The sequence below is a fragment of the Pongo abelii genome, chromosome 5 (genome assembly GCF_028885655.2).
Source record: "Pongo abelii isolate AG06213 chromosome 5, NHGRI_mPonAbe1-v2.0_pri, whole genome shotgun sequence".
NCBI lineage: Eukaryota > Metazoa > Chordata > Mammalia > Primates > Hominidae > Pongo > Pongo abelii.
In genome coordinates, this window is record NC_071990.2 from 68780802 (window position 1) to 68795789 (window position 14988).

The 14988-nt window shown below is 32.7% G+C and overlaps 1 long non-coding RNA gene across 1 annotated transcript in view; it reads right to left on the reverse strand.

Annotated features, from left to right (window-relative positions):
- The window catches only part of LOC129059968 (uncharacterized), a 71197-nt gene that overhangs the window by 34688 nt on the left and 21521 nt on the right, over positions 1-14988 (reverse strand). The window contains exons 2-4 of the long non-coding RNA XR_008526232.2: positions 9815-9934; positions 8298-8399; positions 4076-4191 (exon numbers count right to left, since the gene is read on the reverse strand). This is a non-coding gene — a long non-coding RNA (uncharacterized LOC129059968). The remainder of the gene's footprint in view (positions 1-4075; positions 4192-8297; positions 8400-9814; positions 9935-14988) is intronic.

Consider the following 14988-nt stretch of genomic DNA (forward strand, 5'->3'; position numbering starts at 1 on the left):
TTATGCCTTCAGACCATGAGTCCCAGTTTGTTGTTTTCACAAATGCAAAAGTCAGAACACAATAGATTATAATGTGGCAACCCAGTCAGAAAATCCCAGTGACTTAACAAGAATTAATTCTTCACTTGTCTTTTGTGGGCCTGAGATTCTTTCCAGGAACACCATCCTCCACATGGCTCCTCAGAATTCTAGGTTGATGGAGGATCCACAGCCTGCTGCTGCACTATCTACAATATGTGATGTCTGCAGCAATGCAACAGGAAAAAAAATATTGCAGGGTCTCAAGCCATTGACTACGTGATTTGTTAAGGAAATGATGCATATTACTTCTGCTCAAAATACATTTGCTAGAGAAGTTACATTTCTATGTATATTTTTTAAAGAGTTTGGAAATGTAATCTCATCCTTTGCTTAGAATAAAAGAAGAATCAGATGAGCAAAAACATTAGAAGTCTCTATCTCAAGCTACAAGACTTTAAATTAAAGCTCCACGCAGAATTCACAATATACAGAGAGCCCAGGAATTATTTCACATTGCCTAAATTACAAAGTTTGAGTTACTAAATGCTTTGTGTTTTGTATTATTGCAAATATAACTTTGCACTGATGAATATAGTATTCTCTGTATCTCAAAGGTATGATATGCAACAATTTTTGGAGTGATGGTGGGCAATATAAGGAAAACAACAAAAAAGCAACAACAAAACATATACATATCATTGACATAAAATTTCCTGTATATCATTTTAATATCTAATGATAAAAACCATTTACTTTAAGACGTCTGTAAATGTTAGGAAAATAAACAAAACTCTAACTTTTGCCATTTATGCACAATACACAGTATTAAAGAATGTGTTAACATATCTATGCAATGTTAGTTCATTGTAATTCTACAGGGCCTTTTCTGTTCCCAAGGTAGTTTCCTCCAGAGAGAAGACCTTGCAGTTGCTGCATTTGTTCCTGCTGAATGAGAATGTCATTATATTCATAGTAACAGATGTTGCACCTGATGGTTTATCTTTTACATTTAGGAAACTTTTACCCCAAAACAGGCAGTTTTATGAAACATCAATAATTTTATGAAATAAATGTTCATCCCATAAACTCTTTTCTTAAAAAAACATAAACATGCTTTTATTTCACAAACCTAATGTGAATATTATTATAAGTTGGCCATAATTTCAAAACTTTAAAATTTCACTACCTGAAAATGAATGAGCTTTTTCTTCAAATACTCATTACTTACTTCAAATCTGGAATTATTTGCATGTAGCTTTTTTTCTTTTAATTAAGTATAACTTGATCTTGAATTCTAATAGTTAAACTGAGGGTTAACCATATTTTTATATTTGGTTGTTATGTTCCTGAGTGTGACAGGTGCTCAAACTTTCCCACATCATTATAATCAGGGAATAAATCTTACTTTCACTAAACCTTCAAAAAGAGAGGAAAGATGAAATACATTGATCAAAATTAATCTTGTCACATCAAATTGTACTAGCTATCTGAAATCTTTGATGAACTTTTAGAGAAAGTCAAAATGAAAATAACTCAGAGCCTGAAGACCACTCTATGTACAATTTACATTCACTATACCTCTTTAAGCAAATATTTACTGGGCATCCACCATGTGCCTTGTGCCTTATCCTATGCTCAGTTCTGGGTATAGAATGGTGTTGAAGATCAATTTCAATGGAAAGCACAGTCTGAAATGGAGTTATCCTTCTGACAGGCAAAGGGGCTTGAACTTATTATGCACTGGCCAGTCATTGGATGCAGCAGCCCCTAAAATGAAGGCGTGACTTTGAGGAAGGTAGCCAGACAACCTCTAGAAGCTAGGGATATATGTGCTTCAGTCCTAGAGCTGAGAACTGATCAACACAGAGTCTATGCGATCCCTTCTACCAGAGAGTGTAAGCATAAATTATATAATATATATTACATGCAAGCTTCCTTGTGGTCCTGTTATTGACTTTTAATTCCTTTTAATGAAGTAAGTGGTAAAATTCCTGAAAGATAAGTCTTAGATCTGGTCTGATTTGATTCATCATCTCATATTTATTCCATTGTTAGGTAAATATGAGTAATATTTTCACATATTAATTCTGAAAAAATATGAATTCAGCTATGGCCTTAACACATTTTCTTCAATAGAAAAATAATGTGCTACTATATTTATTGCATCTTATTGGGGTACAGGAAAATTTATGTGCATAATAGAGTATTCATAAATTTTTTGAAATGAGGAGTAAGTAATATGATGTTCCATTTAGAAGCATGTTAATAAAAATGATTTAAATATAGTGTCATAAAGAATGGTATTACACAAAGTTATCTGAAGCAGGCACTTGCTATTAATTTAAGGAGAATCATGTGGATATTCCTACATCAGTTACTACATGTAATTTTAAATGACCGTTTAACCTTTTTATGGATTCAACTACTTTTGGTCTAGAATGAGATTAAGGGTTGTTCAAATATGATCTAAATAGAGATGTTTAAAACTACTTGTAACTGCATGTGATTCTGCAGTTATCTTACAAAAAGTCACCCTTCAGGGGCCCTGACCTCCAAGATATGCTTTGCATGCTCAAAGGAACAAGAGATAATAGAGGTTTTAATGAAGCTATTCGAAAACTAAAAGAGCATTTTAGACCTCAGAAAAAGATGTTCCCTATGAGAGACATATGCCCATGGAGATGAATGAAGAGCATGGTTAGCCTGTTGAATCCTTGGTTAACTGCCTGACTTGCTAGTCTCATCACATGATTTAAGGCATAAAAATTAGACCCTGCTATAGAGTTGAATATATACCAGGTTCATTTTCTGGGGCTCGCCCATAAGGAGATTAGCAGCCTAGGATTTTATTTCATTGGGGGTATGTAAGTTATTGTATGTCAAGCAAATCTAGAAGCAAGAAAGCCAAAAGGCTTAGAAAAATTCGATCAGCAATGTGCAGATATTGAAGCATATTTTCTCAAATCTCTGCTATGATAACTCTGGCAGTGTGTTCAAGAGTACTTGGCACTCAGAAAAGCAAAGTCACTCTTGCATCTCCAATATCTATTGACATCAGAACATATTCACGTTATGCACCAAATATTTAATATAAATAAAATGAGTAAATGCCATTGAACTGGAGTCACTTTCACAAAGTCTGATTTGAATCTGAATTTAGAACATTCCTCTACAGCATAAAATACTTATGGTTCTAAACAGTGACAGAAAACAAAACATTTTGAATAATATTTCATGTGCTCTTCAAAGAAACTTCAAATAAATTAGCTTATAATATGTAGAGCACACCAAAATGAACTAGATTAGTTGTATCTAGAGATGGAGGAGCCCTATATAAATGAAACACATATAACTTTCATAGCAAAATCTACAACAAATAGATAACACCTGTTGAGCAACTATAACTTAGAGAAAGTTATTGGAGAGCTTAACTGTGTTGCTATTAACTCTGAAAAAAAAAAGTTTTTTCAATTAAGTTATACATTTTAAGACTATGCCACTTTTACTTATCTGGATTCTGTGTGCCTGGCTTTTTCTTTTGGGATTTTGGCTAATTGTATCAAGAGAAAAGAGCTGTGATCACCCAAGATGAGTGCAGAAAAACAGGCAAAGCATTTCCAAAGATTTAGGGAAGAAAAAAGGGCATGCTACAGCAGCCGCATGAGTGAAGCCACCGCAATGTTTCCATACATCAGCAAATGGACTGAGAGTCTCTGACTTTAACCTGTTTCATTTTGAAGGCAGCTCTGAGAGCATTGTCCACTGGTTATACTCATATCTCTTTCTAATGAGCATCCTCAGAAGAGCAGGTATATAACTACACCTAATCCGTGAGAGTAATAATTGTACCTATAAAAAGGACTCTTTGTGCCATCTGGATATCACGTACATATATAAATATTTTCGTAAAAATTAACTTGCCTGTAATCCCAGCACTTTGGGAGGCTGAGGCAGGCAGATCATGAGGTCAAGAGTTCGAGACCAGCCTGGCCAATATGGTGAAACCCTGTCTCTACTAAAAATACAAAAAATAGCGGCATGTGGTGGCACGTACCTGTAGTCCCAGTTACTTGGGAGGCTGAGGCAGAAGAATCACTTGAATCTGGGAGGCAGAGGTTGCAGTGAGCCGAGATTGTGCCATGGCACTCCAGCCTGGGTGACAAGGCAAGACTAAATAAATAAATATATAAAAAATAAAATAACTTGAGTAGTCTGTCCAGTGAGTAGGTTAAAACAACACATTACAAAAAGAGTAGGGAACTGGCATAAAAACAGACATAGAACAGTGGAATAGAATAGAAAGCCTGTTAATAAACCCAAGGATATATGGTCAGCTAATTTTTCACAAGGTCACCAAGACACAATAAAGAAATAATAGTCTTTTCAGTAGATGGTATTGGGAAAACTGGATATTCACATGTAAAAGAAAAAATTTAATTATTACCCTACACTATACACAAAAATCTACTCAAAACAGATTAAAGACTTAAACACAATAACTAAAATCATAAAACTCATAAAAGAAGATATAGGAAAAAAGTTCCTTGATATTGATCTTGGCAATGATATTTTGAACATTATATCAGAAGTTCAGGCAAGAAAAGCAAAAATAAACAAATGAGTCTACATATAACTAAGGAATCAGCAGCAAAGGAAGCAATCAACAAAATGAAAAGCTGGAAGATCAGGAGAAAATATTTGTAAACTATATATCTCATAAAAAGTTAATACTCAAAATATATAAGAAGAGAGTACATGCTTGATATGGTTTGGCTGTGTCCACACCCAAATCTCACCTTGAATTTTAGTTCCCATAATCCACATGTATCAAAGGAGGGAACAAGTGGAGGTAATTGAATCATAGGGGTGGTTTTCCCCATCCTGTTCTTGTGATAATGAGTTAGTTCTCATGAGATCTGATGGTTTTATAAAGGGCTCCCCCCTTTGCTGGGCACTCATTCATTCTCCTTCCTGGTACCCTCTGAAGAAGGATGTGTTTGCTTTCCTTCCACCATGATTATGAGTTTCCTGAGCCCTCCCCAGTCATGTGGAACTGTGAGTCAATTAAACCTCTTTCCCTTATAAATTACTCAGTCTCAGGTATTTATTAGCTGTGGGAGAACAGACTAATACAACACGCAATAAAAAAAATTAAAAATTAGCAAAGTTCTTAATGGACAGTTTTTCAAAAAAGACATACAAATGGCCAACAGGTATGTAAAAATGTGCTCAACCTTACTAATCGTTAGGGAAACACAAATAAAAAGGAGAATGAAATATCACTTCAAATCTATTAGGACTGCTATTATAAAAACTACAAGTATGGAGAAAAGGAAACCCTTCTACACTGTTGGTAAAAATATAAGTTGCTAAAGCCATTATAGAAAATAGTATGGAGAATCCTCAAAAAATTAAAATAAAATTGTTTTTAATAATTATAAATATAATTATATAAACCAGCAATCTTTTTCCAGGTATATACCCAATGGAAATAAAGTCAGCACTTCATAGAGAAAGCTGTATTCCCATGTCTGTTGCAGCATTTTTCATGGTAGTCAAGATAAACAACCTAAGTGTATATTGTTGGATAAATGGATAAAAAAACTGAGATATATATAAAAACTGACTCAAATGTTAACCTCCTTTGGCAACACTCACATAGGCACACCCAGGAACACTACTTTTTATTCTTCAATCCAATCAAGTTGACACTTAATAGTAACTAACCATCACACAGCTCAATCTTGGATTAAAATCAGAAAGTTTTTGAGCTCATGAGATGATAGAGTTTATTAGCAGTTTAAACAAGTCTGTGAAACTAATGTTTGCAATTGACTTATTTACTTTAGATTCCTCCTCCTAACAATGCTCTTTTGGAGTGAAAAAATACATACATAATAAGGATTACCTATTATAATTTGATTTAGATTTCCATTTGTCCCATATGTTAAGCAGGTAAACAAATAAGGTTGAACATATTTTGTCTTATTTTTTCATTATGTGGAAAATAGCAGTCATTATTAAGGTTTTTCTTAAATAACATTTTAGAATATACTAAAATTCTGAGTCTCATGAAATAATTTCCCTTGGATCATTATTGATGTAATGTAGAATATATAAGACAAATTATTCCCTAAAATATAAACTTTATATGTGCATAGATTGTTTATTAAGTTTGTAAATTATTGGATGATAACTTCATAGTAACAAGGTAATTGGTTATCTAGCATAGGCTCATGCCTTTGTTTTATTCTATAACATATTTATTAATTCTGTTTTCAATGCTTATTTGATCTACTATATGATCTAGCAACAAAGAACTAGATAATATATGGATAGTGAGACAAATGGGATCTTGGAGAAATGATAGTAAAAAATATGTATTTGTACTTCCCTTAAGATGAAATATTATCCAAAGTAAAACGCAGTGTTTTCTTCTCTTTAAAAAAGAATTTTATATGTGTATTATACATTTATAACTGGCATAAACTATAATTGTTATGTATGTATAACTGTTACATATGCATAATATACAATGGTTATTATGTATAACTCTAAAAACTGGCATAAAATTTTATATATGTGTGTTATATAAGTGAATATATAACACATATTAGTAAATGTTTTAAACTAAATAAACTTTTAGTTTAAGATTTTGCTATTTTCCAATAATATGACAGCATCATTGAATATTTAAAAATAATAGAGAAATGGATGAAACTAATGGTCTATAGTATAGTTTGAAGTCAGGTAATGTGATGTTCCAGATTTGTTCTTTTTGCTTAGTCTTGCTTTGGCTATGAGGGCTCTTTTTCTTTTCATTTGAATTTTAGGATTTTTTTTTTGAGTGCTGTGAAAAATGATGGTGGTTTTTTGATGGGAATTGCATTGAATCTGTAGATTTCTTTGGGCAGTATGGTCATTTTCACAATACTGATTCTTCTCATCCATGAGCATGGAATGTGTTTCCACTTGTTTGTGTCATCTATGATTTATTTCAGCAGTGTTTTGTAGTTTTCCTTGTAGAGATATTTATCCTCCTTGGCTAAGTATATTCCTAAGGTTTTGTTGTTATTGTTGTTTACTTGTTTGTTGGTTTTTTCAGCTGTTGTAAAAGGAAATGAGTTCTTGATTTGATTCTCAGTTTGGTATTTGTTGTATAGTAGTGCTACTGATTTGTGTACATTGATTTTATATCCTGAAACTTCACTGAATTCATTTATCAGATCTAAGAGCTTTTTGGATGAGACTTTAGAGTTTTCTAGATATATGATCATATCACCAGTGAACAGTAACAGTTTGACTTCCTTTTTTCCCAATTTGGATGTCCTTTATCTGTTTCTCTTTTCTGATTGCTCTGGCTAAGGCTTCCAGTACTATTTGAACAGAAGTGATGAAAGTGGGCATCCTTCTCTTGTTCCAGTTCTCAGGGGGAATTCTTTCAACTTTTTCCTATTCCAAATGATGTTGGCTGGGAGTTTGTCATGTATGGCTTTTATTACTTTGAGTTAAGTCCATTCTATGCCTATGTTGTTCAGGGTTTTTATCATAATGAGATGCTGAATTTTATCAAATGCTTTTGTGGCATCAATTGAGGTGATCATATGAAAACCCATATTTTATTTAGTATTTTTGTGTGCAATAATTCCAAGGCTTGTAAAATAAATATTTTATACATATTTTGAAGTATCAAATAATATTTTTGTGCATTGTTCATTGAGTACAATCTTTTATTTCATTAATGTATATAGAATGCTTTGAAAAAGACAAATGCATTAGTGAAGGAAATTTAAAATCATGAAATTTAGTCTAATATTCTAAAACACAAGTTCTCAGGTAGAAATATTAATAAATTTATTTTCATTTTAAACTAAATAAGAGATGCCTACAGTTAAAGAGAAATCACCCTTCTACCAGATGTGCATGTTATAGTTGGCAATTTTCTAGGCTGATATCAACATCCCACAGACTTACTTTTTATTTAAAAAATGTACTCAATGCCTCTGGGTGTATCTACAAAGCAGCAAACAAAAAAAAATAAATGTTTATTTTTAGTATGGAAATATTAGCAAATTTTAGTTTATTTGCATATTTGACTAAAAATAAGTCATCTTAAACTGCCAAAAGAAGAGAAAGTATCTCCTTTCATACCAAAGGACAGAGTGAAAAAGTTTAACTGTGGAGTTTGCCTGGAAATTATTTGGCATTTAATGAATATAAAGTGAATGAATGAAGAAATGAATGAGCAAAAAATATAAATAGGCGGCAATACATACCTAGTACAGAAAGTTGTTTGTTATAAACATAGCAAAGCTCCACACTAATCAAAAATAATCTGACTAAACTTTGATTTGTCCTGATGACTATTTTCTCTCAAACTGTAAAAGAAACAAGAAGTAGAATTAACATCCTCTGATGTTAATTATATTTGACAGAAAGAAACCATTTATGGAGATGAAGCAATATGGACTTTAAAGAAATTTCCCAAGAAGTTTTGGAAAGAAGAGGTTGCTAGAATGTAAGGGAAAAGCAATTATGGATAAAGGAAGAGAGAAGTACTTTAGCAGAATTTATAAACAAACTCTGCCAAAGAAAGGTGAAACTCTAAAAAGTATACTTTCTATAAGACCATAATGAAGAAGTGGAGAGACACACACAGAGTATGGTGTGATTAACCAGGAAACTCTTGTGAGTAAAAAGTACTGTCAGTTATAACTCTTTTCATTATTTTAACAGACTGATTGAGGTATAATTGACTAATAAAATTGTATACTTCAAACATATACATGATGATGCAATACATGTATAAACTGTGGAATTATTATGATGATCAAGTTAATTAATTTTTCCATCACTTCAAATAATTACCTTTTCTGGTGAGAACATTTAACATCTACTTGGAAAATTTAAGTATACAGAATTCAGAAAATTTCAAATATACAGTACAGTATTATTAACCGTAGTCACCATGCTATACACAGATCCGTCTTGCATTTTGGTCTTTCACATTCCCTATTCAACTCTGTTTCTATAAGTGACTTTTTTAGATTCCACATGTAAATGAAATCATGTAGTATTTTTCTTTCTTTGCTTGACTTATTTCACCTAGCATAATACCTTTCAAAATTCAATCATGTTGTCACAAGTAGTAGGATTTTCTTCCTTTCATATGGAAAAAAGTAGATCCTTTTGCACTGTTGGTGGGAATGTAAAGTGGTACAGCCATTATGGAAAACAGTATGGCGGTTCTTCAAAATATTAAAAATAGAACTTCCATACAACCTAACAATCTCACTTCTGAGAGCGCAAAGAAAAGAAAATCAACATCTCAAAGAAATATCTGCATTCCCATGATCATTTATGTACTATTAACAACAGCCAAAACACAGTTAATGATTCCTATGCCTCCTCTTATCCCCAGAACCTAATATGGCCTGAATAATGTAGGCACTTAATAATGTGTATAAAGGGGAAATCAGGATTAAGACAATGATCCTCATCATTAATCATTATTGACCTGTCTCTCAGGGGTCCTGACTGATTTTTTTTTTTTTTTGAGATGGAGTTTCACTCACTCTTGTTGCCCAGGCTGGAGTGCAATAGCACCATCTCAGCTCACTGCAACCTCCGCCTCCAGGGTTCAAGCGATTCTCCTGTCTCAGCCTCCTGAGTAGCTGGGATTACAGGTGCCCACCAGTATGCCCGGCCAATTTTTGGTATTTTTAGTAGAGATGGGGTTTCACCATGTTGGCCAGGCTAGTCTTGAACTTCTGACCTCAGGTGATCTACCCACCTCGGCTCCCCAAAGTGCTGGGATTACAGGAATGAGCCGCTGCACCCGGCCGTGTCCTGACTGATTCTTTACTTGAACTTTGACATTCTTTGACCATTTTTCAATTCAATGGTAAATGTACTAGGCAGAAAGATAGAAAAAGAAAATACTGTGAGTCTTAAACCATGCAATGTGACAAATGATAAGCACTTATCTAACATGTAAATTAATAAAGGAAATGAGGATCAACTAAATATTAAAATTTATAATAGCAAACACTTTAATTTATCCAATGCATGCAATTTCTGTTTCTCACCATCATACAATGGTAAGATTTGTGTTAATTTGATCATGAAAGAAGAAAAATAACAGAGTCAAATCAAAAAAGCACTTGCTGAACAAAAAGTCACCCAAATTTAGACCTAGTAACTAATGATCAAACTATTTTTTATTAAAAAAATCTATTTTTTTGTGTATATAGTATAATATTATTTGCTTCTATTAGGGGCAAATGAGAACGCATGGTACAACATGTAAATTAATGAGAATTGTTTCACGATGAGCATTATGTAGCAAACAATAAATAATATATAATTAATAACATTCTATAAAGAGTTTTTTTATAAAGGAAAAACTGAATCCTTGTAACTGCATGTCGGGGAACACTGAAAAATAAGTGCTTCCTGCCTCTGCAGATATTATTATACTATTGTAAAGCTAAGACCCACCTAGATGAAAGTAGAAAGAACTATGAAACTGTAATAAAAAATAGAACAGGCTAAACATATGTGTAAGTACTGAAATATGTAAAAGAGATACTTTTCTGGGTGCATATAAGGAGTAATTAATGCATTGTAAAAGTATTTTAGAAATTGATCGTCAATTTCCTGGTGAGTAGCGAAACATCAAAATATCTAAAATATGGATTGATATTTCAGACAGAATTTCATGTGTCAAACGAAACAATAATTGTAGCACATCTGCTTCACTGATAAAATCTCGCTCCTAAAGGGCTAAGGTTTTTCAGTCATGGATGAACATTTATAAGAAAGTAAGTGACTTTCACTGACTAAAGTCATACAGAGTAATTTACAGTTAAATGCTTATTTACCAATTTTTAAATAGGGAGTATTTCTTCTAATGAGCGGAATTATATACATTCTCCATCCAGGATACTGTTTTTGAGATAATTACATGGAACATTAAATTAGCCAATAAAAAGGTTTCCTTGGTGAATAAAGAATGGAAAAAAAACGAAAGGAATAAAGGAAGGAAGGAAGGAGGGAGAGAGGAGGGAGGGAGGAAGGAAAAAAAGGAAGAAAGGAAGGAAAGAAGGAAGGAGGGAGGGAAGGAAGGAAGCAAGGGACAGAAAAGGTAGAAATAAAACAAAAAAATTACTCAAATGGCATCCTCTACAACCTTGAAAACTACTTGGATTATCTGTACCTTAAACTAAAGAACAATCCTTTAGTGTCTGGATTACCCACAGTCCAGATTAATTTCACTCTTACATTCTGCACTTTGTCAGCTTTTCTTTCACTGATTCCCACTTTGGTATTCTAAGTACCTACTGTTTTAGTTTCCTATTACCATTGTAAGAAATAATCATAAATGTTATGGTGTAAAATAATACAAATTAATTATTTTATGATTCTGAAGGGTGGAAATCCAAGATGTGTTTTGGTGGGCTAAAATTAAGGTGTTTGCAGGGCTGCATTTCTTTCTGTAGGCTCTAGAGGAGAATGCTTCTCTTTCCCTTTTCTAATTTCTAGAGACTGCACACATATCTTGGCTCATGGCCCCATTCCTCCATCTTCAAAATCAGCGATAGCATATCAAATCCTTCTCATATTTAGCTCCTTTTTTCCCTCCCTCTTCCACTTTTGAGGACTCTCGTGATTATATTGGGCCCACCAGGATGATCCAGAATAATCTCCTTATTTTAAGGTATATTGATTAGTAATCTTAACCCATCTGGAATCTTAATTCCCCTTCTTGGTGTGATGTAACATATTCATAGGTTCCAGGGATTAGTACATTGACATCTTTCAGGATGGGGTCAGTTATTGCTGACCCCACTTACTTTCTATGCTATGTTCTATTTTCTTAATATGGCTCATCAAGTTTCAGCCTAGAAGCTCTTTCCTTTGGTTTAAGAGAAATTTTATTTCTTAAATTATGTGACATAGTCAATTCTTCATATAGCTGTTTCTTTTCAACTGTAAGAATCCATAGAAATAATTCGCTAAATATTTAATATTGTAACAATAATTATAAGAATCAATCCCTAATGTGAAATAATTTCTGAGCACATAGGCAAATATATCTTTATAATACAAAAATAAACCATGCTGTGTAATATTAATTCCTACTATTATAGAATTTAAATGATTTTTAAGGTTAGCTGTAAATAAAAATTGTCAAGATTTATTTAGAAATGCAGATGCTCTGACCCTGTCCAAGAGTTACTAAATCAGGATGTCTGAAGATGAACCTCAGATAATTTGTAAAGTGATCAAAATGCAATTTTAATATGTAGCTAGGTCTAAGAATCCTGCATTATTTTATGTAAATATATTGTTAAATTAGATTCTCTATCTTCCACATACTTGATTGATATTTTGCCAAAGGTTACTGAGTCTAGAGATTTCTCTTTCTCATGCTATGTTGGTTCTACACATTTCCAGATATGTTGTCTGATATTTATATTCAGTGATAAATGTTTTTGTGAACAGCTCCAGTACTCCTATCTCAAATGTCAAAAAATATTTAAAAAGATAATGAATCAAATCCAACAGTAAAAATAAGTCTTAAAATTCCACAGAAGCCCTACAATTTGCTATAGTTTAAGATTGGCATAGATTGACAGTAAAATACAGGATCAGAATTGTTTTCATTATGTGTTTGCTGAATAGCTTTTCATTACCATATGGCAGGTTCTGAATGTAGCAGTTGGGATAAATATCATAAATGGTCAATGTAAAAAGAACTTAATGTTCTCATGATCCAAATTAAACCTTCTGTTGGACAAAGCTGAGGAACACTTTTCTTTAGGCTGAGTTTCTAAAATATGTGTGGTTGTATGATATCAAACCTATATTTTACATGCACTAATCTTCAAAGCTGGGTTATTTCAAATGTGCCTTCATTTACAATTATAAAATAAATGGCTTTAGAGCACAGTTTATTTTTAAAAGTTCACTCAAATAATAATATTTTAATTCAGAAATAATTTCGAGTTACTAACAACTATTTTCCTAAAATAATTTCAATAACCATAATTGTTAATATTGTATGACACAATGGGAACAAAGCAGCAACATTTATTATATTTCCCACAGATTCACATATTAAGTAACTTTTAACAGAGTGCCTACATTTTATTCTTTAGTTTGTCAAAGAAAAGTTTATGAATTTTTACTGTGCTAACAAAAAAATTTGATAAGTTACAAGACATTTCTGAAGGCATAGTTGCATTTGACAATGCCTACAGAGAATAAGAAAGAAGCCACTACTATTTTTTTATGAAAGGTCAAATGTTATGTTTTTTCCAGTGACTATCACAAAGAAAATTTTAAAAATTGAGAGACCTCAAGGGATGGAATAGCAAATAAAAGAGGAAATGTACGAACAGTTAGAGTGTTAATTATGGAATACTGCAAAATCCAAAGAGATTATTCAGAAATGTGGGGCACTATAAGGATTTATGTTTAAAAGCAAGTAATAATTTTGATTGACTTAATATTTGCTGGAAAAATGGAGCATTTTGTGTTTCAGAGCTTGTTCTTGATAATAAGTTCATATAGCTTTCAGAAATATAAAAGAAAAATTTACATTTATAGACAGATTAAGTGGGAATATTTTATGTTATAATAAACTACTGCAAGATTTTATAAAGAGACACTCCACCAGTCTGGTTAAGTGTTTATGAATATATAAATATCTACTTGAATCAGAGTCTGAGTCTGTGAAGCAGAAGAGCCTAAACCTGAAGTATTTGAAATCCCTACTTAAATGATTTGAAAGTGGAGACACCATTTAAAGTATTATAATGTAATTAATTGGGAAACATATAAGTCCTACCCACTGGAAAAAATGTGATATCTTTGGATGTGAACTTTGATTATCTTATGAACCTTCCTGAGGATGTTGATATTGTTCATTATAAAAATAAGCAAGGGGAATAAAGCACTTAAAACATTACCGTTATAAGAAAATAATTTTCTCTTGTAGCTAAAGCTATGTACAATTCACCTTGCATATCTGTAGAGATACTCAAATAAATTGATAAAATTTGGAGAGTAATATAAATAGAGGCTTATATTTGACTTTAAAATGCATACAGAGAAATAAAACTGCTTCATATAAGTAAAAGATTAATTTAGGTTGATTAACATATTTAATTTAGAATTACTTCCTTAGTATTAAAAATTAATGTTTAACTTTAAAAATAGACTTTAGAGGTAATTTGTGCTATGAATAATTAATTTGTGGAGGCTAAATAAACCTGGAAAGAAATATTGATCTGAGAGTTAAAAATATAAAACATGGCCGGGAGCGGTGGCTCACCCCTGTAATCCCAGCATTTTGGGAGGCTGAGATGGGTGGATCACGAGGTCAGGAGATCAAGATCATCCTGGCCAACATGGTGAAACCCTGTCTCTACTAAAATACAAAAAATTACCCAGGTGTGGTGGCACGCGCCTGTAGTCCCAGCTACTCGGGAATCTGAGGCAGGAGAATCACTTGAACCTGGGAGGCGAAGGTTGCAGTGAGCCGAGATCACTGCACTCCAGCCTGGTGATAGAGCAAGACTCCATCTCAAAAAAACCATTTATATATATACATATATATTGTACCTCTAACAGAGATAAGTAAAATCACCTAAAAGTGATGCCCAAGTGAAAGCTTAACCATGACCTGAAGATTCTGTTCTAAATTTTCTTGAAAAGATTATATTTGTTAGATATTGGCTTGCTAGAAATGGAAGGTTAGAAGTAGAGAATTATAGAGTTATATACTCACTACAAACTCCAGCCCTGTGGAGGGCAGCCACTAATGATGTGGCTGGGAATATGAATTCTGACGTCAGAAGAATTGGATTCAAATACTGAAATACTGACTCTTACACTTAATCACAGTGTGGTAGGAAGACTTCTAAGATGGTCTCTAAAGATCTCCGTCTTATAGTAGTT